The following is a 6208-nucleotide window of genomic DNA, read 5'->3' on the forward strand; positions in this document are numbered from 1 at the left end:
AGTTTGAATATGAGATAATGGTGAGCTCTTAACCTTTTTCCTTTTTCAAAGACAACCCCAATCTTTTTTATATTTACTTTCATACCCAAGAGTTTGTAGTTATTCAAGGATGTACCCAAACTCAAAGTATAATTCTTTGTATTGGTGGTTCATAAAGTTGTTGTTAATTTGATATTCTTTTCATCATAATTACAAGTGGGTCCTCCTCTTTTTGTTTTTTTTTATTATTATTATTTTGATAGCATCATTGCCACTTAAAAGAAACATTTTGAGTCATTAATAATGGCATATTTGGTCATATGGGTTTTGAGCAATTCCTTTTCTTAATTCTTTTATCTTTTTGTTAATTAATTTCTTTCCCATACATTTTGGTATTGAAAATGAAGGATTTCTAATATATTGTTGCTTTGGGAATGTAATTATTAATATTTATTATATTTCCCACTAAATCTTCAAAGTTATCCCATTTTTTCACTCAACATTCAAATTTCCTACATTTTCATCCCTATATATTTCATTTTTTCTATTTTAGTTTCACCATTTAAAAATGTGGCTTTTAAAAAATAGAATATTTCTATTTTATAGAATCATTTTAAAAATGAAGAAAGTCCACAAACACGTAACATAAAATAGCAAAAATATTCTTACAATTAAAACGATCACACACCCGTGAAAAAATAGTTTTGTACCTAGTCTAAATAATCTCTTAGCAAGTGTAAACAATCTTGTTCCCTTGTACGAAGTATAAACAATTTTATACTCTTGTATCATGTCTAAATGATCTAGTAACAAGTCTAAATGATATTGTACCAAGTGTAAACGATCTTGAACTCTTGTACCAAGTCTAAACGATCTTATACCAAGACTAAACAATCTTGTACCAATTCTAAACGATCTATTAGTGATAGTGGTATATCTTTATCTTTATGAGATAGACAACTGATCGTTTAAATATTGATACATGATCGTTTAAATCATGTATCAATATCATATAAATATTTTGGTGTTTTGTTATATTTATGAAAACTAACCTTAAAAAAATGTTTGTTTTAACTTTTAAAAATTTTATTCATGTTTGTTTGAATATAATTTGGCTATTTTAATTTATATTTTTGTTGTGAATTTAATTTAGGGGTTTTCTAAAAAATAAAACAAAGCCCGAAAATATTTATATTGTATATAACAATTTTGAAAGGAGAAAGTTCACAAACCCACAACATGGAATAAAAAAAATACCTCGTAATTAATCGATCACACACACATGAAAAACAATTTTATACCTAGTCTAAACAATCATGTACCCTTGTACCCAATCTAAACGATCATGTATCCTTGTACTCAATCTAAACAATTTTGTACTCTTGTACCCAGTCTAAACGATCTTGGTACACAATCTTGTACCCTTGCACCTAGTCTAAACAATCATTGGTACATGATCTTGTACCTTGTATCCAGTCTAAATGATATTGTACCATCGTACCAAGCATAAACAATCTTGTACCATTATACCTAGCCTAAACGATCTTGCTACATGATCTTATACCACTCTATCCAGTATCTTGCACCAAATCTAAATAATTTATTAGTGATCTATAATGGTCTATCTCTGTCTCTCTGAGATAAACAACTGATCATTTAGATATTAGTACACAATCGTTTAGATCTTGTTCCAAGAAGAAAAAAAGAAGATGCGCTACAATAATTTTGGTCTCTGGCAACGTAAAAAAATGTGGGCAAAGATATGATGTACCAACATAATTTTATTGCATGGACACATTGTCGTTTTTGCCGATGAAAATATATACATAGGCAAAAAGTTGCATGATCTTAAGAAAAATTCTTAAGTTGGATTTCTACCGACATTGATTTTACTTTATGATCATGTATCGTGTGGGTATTTGAAGAAAGAAGGAATTTTGGGAGAGAAAATGAAGAAATCGTAAACAAAAAGAAGAAGGAATATGAAGAAGAAGAAGTAATAACGTGAAAAGGAAAATAATAAATCGCAAAGAAGAAGAAGTAAAGTGAAGAATAGACTCGCAATATTCAAAAACAACAAAGGGAAAATCTAAAATTTATAGAGAAAAAAAAAACAATGTTGACTTCATGGGTTTTAAATTTTTGTTACACAAACCGAAAATATTACTGTATTTTGGTACATTCATGTAAATTATCTTTTAATTTATTTGTTCTTTTTAATGAGACAATTTTATCTAATACTACCATTAGTTGTTTGTTTATACACTCAACAATATATTTCATTTATTACTTTGTACCAAAATTTTAAATTACAGTAAATTTGACAAAATATTTATAACATATAACAAAATTTCAGATTCTATTAATATTAAACACAGATAAACACTAATATGCTTCTATCAGTGGCATGGATAGACAGAAACAGAAATATATCAATTTTTATCATTGATAGAATCTAAAGTTTTATTATAACCTTATTTTAATTTATTTTAGTATTTTAAAAAATATCTCTAATGTCTAATTATATAATTTGAATTATTAGGACTTGAAAATTGATGAATATATATTTTATCTAAATTACATCAAGGAAAATAACTTGATATAATTTTAGAAACATTGCTTTTTTATTCATCAAATTTAAACAAATTACTTTCTAAAAGACTAAAAAAAAAAAATTCAATTCATTCTACTATTTAAAGGTGAAAATGCGAACATATATATGACTAATTAATGGAAGTAATGATATGAACCTTTCACTCACTAATTACAAGATGTAGACATCCCATTCACAAATTAATTAACTAAAATTAATTAAGAGACAATATTGTAAAAAAGTACAAATTTCAAATCTAATTTTAATAATTTTATTCTATTCTTGTCTCTTAAATTTTAAAATGTTTATTTTTATCTCAAATTATTATTATTATTATTTTTACTTTGATCTTTAAACATTTAGCTAATTTTAATCCTTAAGAAAATAATCATTCCCAAAGTCCCCATCCTCTATGGCTTATAGTCATGCTTATATTACAACGCCATTACTACTCAAAGATACAGAGTTAATTACTTTTGAAAATTTGTGACAACGGAGCGTCAAAACGAGTAGTCATTTCATGTTGATTAGAATCCTCTGTTAAATAAGTTTGTGACTTTGGTTTCCAAATATACTAACTAGAAGCATTTAAGTTAAATTTTTTTTTTTTGTATTCTCTAATTTTAGAGTGCGGAAAAGAGGGTGTGGGTGGTACAAAAATTATAAAATAGTATGTTCGATAATTGAGAACAGAGAGAATTCTGTGTGATTGTAATAATTTCTAAGTAGTAGATTTTTTTCTCGAGTGGGTTGTAGTTTGTTTTTGGTTTTGGAGTTTTCTACTTTATATTTTTGTTTTCTAGTTTTTTTGTTTTTTTTTCAATTATTTTTTCCTTATTCATGTAATAGTAGTATTGTGACGATCAAAGTTGGTAATATTGTTGAGAGATGAGAGAAGTGATAATTTAGAGTGTTTTTAGCATACCTCAAATGACCTAATCCCTTTCTCATTAATTATATAGAAAAATGACTCTTTAACGATCGATCATTTTAGCTACTTTTCTTGTTAATTTAACTTAACTATTATGAATGAACGCATCAAAGCTATTATGAAGTTTTGTTTAAGCGTTTAAGCATATCTTTTCCATTATGGCCAACCGTGGCATGGATCGACCTTCATATTATGGTCGTTCTTCCATACTTAATTAGATGACTCATTTTGTTTAAAGAATAAGTTTGGTATCCAATTGAAGTTTAAAAATTTATTATGTTTGTTCCTTCAAGTACGTATGTGATCATTTGAATTTTAAAAAATTATGTTTGGTATTTCAAGTTTAGAAAAATGACATATGCTTGATCGTGATGTCCAAAGTATGTATGAGTTTTAAAGTAATAAACTTGAAAAGTCGAGTGCAAGCATGCACTTTCACAAGTAGTAATCCAACCATAACCGAAAGGATTAGTAAACAATAATTCAATTCTTTTTAAAGACACCCCTTATAATACAACCTAAAGGTAACTTGTAGAAATAGGTGAAGTTTTGGTTTCATATATGCAATTTTCACTACAATCATACATGATCAATACAATTATAAATAAACAACTTCTATATTTTATCTTGACTTTATAAGTTCTTTTTAAGAGATTAAACAACTAGCTAGTCTTGTATCTCAAATAGCTAACGAATCTTAGCTTTGTTCATGCAATCTCTACGTCTTATGATGTACCTTACCTTAAACATGACAACCTAGCTATATCTAAGCTCATTAGTCCTACGTTCTTTTGCAAGTTCTTTGTTTACGTCCTAACTTTCATGTCATTAGGATTATATTCCACTAACATGTAACCTTAGTTAAATATATATGGTCAATTCAACTTAACACAAAAGAAGGAACCAATTAACTTAATTAATTCAAATGGCATAGATTACAAAGTATAATGCTTAAGAAATGGAGAAAAGAAAACAGAAAGAAAGGAAGGAAGAATGTTGGAAAAATCAGTATGTAAAGCTCCTGCAGGCCGAATCAAACCCAACTACTAAGGGTACTGATCTTTAGGATGAATTCAACATTTTTCAAGGTGAATTCTCACAAAAACATGTCCTCTCACAGGGTAAGAATGACCTAAAGAATTACTTTTCGTTCTTGAAGAGTTTCTGAATGATTTTTATGGATTTTTTATCTCAAGGTATGGAGATTGTTAGTCTTTGAAGACTTCTTTACAAATTAAAAGTAGGATCAAAATGATTCTGTGGAGCTAAAATTCATGTCTCTAACAATCCTGAAATTTGCTGGGGCTAAAAAATGGTTGATATAATGTAAAGTCGGTAGGGATATACTTGAATGACTAAACCATGTGCTTACTTGGTGATCTATGAGAATGTTGAACCTCAGCATACGGTAGGTGCGTTAGCGATCATTGTACTAAAAGAATAAAGTGCGTACTTCTTTTATATATATCTTACGAGCTTCTTTGGCATTCAAACGTCGTAGACTCAAGTGGATTACTTCATGAAGTTAGAGTTAGTCGTGGTACGCACCACGAGGAATTGGAGGAATCCCAAAACAGGAAACAGTGTCAGCATTAACCTACCAATTTTGACGCAACGTTGCTTGTGTTGGCTTAGAGGAGCATTTTTGACATTCTGAAAACATACGTCGGGGAAAGTGGAAACCGTTATTTAATTAGTCCACCTTCCCCGACATGTAAGTGAGAAACGTCGGAAAAAGTGTAAACAATTATTTAATTGATCTTCTTTCCCCGACGTATAAGAGAGAAACGTTGGAAAATGTGGAAAAAATTATTTAATTGGTCCATTTTTTTCAATATGTGGCAGAAAAACGCCGGGGAAAGTGAAAACAATTATTTATTTTCCGACATACGGCAGAGAAACATCGGGAATTAGGTCTCCTTTGACTGACGTTTGCATGTACGACGTCGGGGTTACTGACACATTTGATGTTTTTCTCGACGTTTGTATGCGATGAAAATAGCCCTAATTCTTGTAGTGATGAGATAAATTGGCCAACGTAATAAAATATTTTGAACCCATTTCAACTATGCAGATTTAGTCATATAGAGATATGTCAATTGTCTTATGAATACAAAATCCAACTAAGGGTTTGAAAATGATTTAAAGTCAATGTATTTTGTTTTATTAAATTCAAACTTTTGTAATGTAGGGAATAAGGTTTTGGCAAACAACTAATTCCCAACATCCCCAAAAACCCCAAATGAGGGAATAAAATAATGAAAGTTTGTGGTCAATAATTCACACATTTCCTTATCATCAATTAATTATTGAATAAAGAAAAAGAAAACAGATCATTTATATAAATAAAGAGAAAAATCTATGCAACTTTTCATTTTTATTTTAATATTTCAAAATCAATCACAAAAGCTAACCAATAATATTCAAAGCAGTTAATTGGAAAAATAATATAAAAATAAAGACAAAGTTTTGTGGTGAATAATTCTTCACTTACTTTGTCATCTATAAATTATTCATCCAAAAAAAATAATATCATATTTAAAAGAGAAAAATCTTTTGGCTTTGGTGTTTTCTTTTTTCTTCTTCTTTTGAGTAATATAGTAGGCATAATGTCAGAATGAGAAATATATTCTTGAAAAAAAAGAAATATAAATAAAGATCATTTAGTTTATTCCATATAGATATCTATAAGCTTGTCTATAATC

Source organism: Cucumis sativus, chromosome 2 (assembly GCF_000004075.3).
Source record: "Cucumis sativus cultivar 9930 chromosome 2, Cucumber_9930_V3, whole genome shotgun sequence".
NCBI classification, from domain to species: Eukaryota; Viridiplantae; Streptophyta; class Magnoliopsida; order Cucurbitales; family Cucurbitaceae; genus Cucumis; species Cucumis sativus.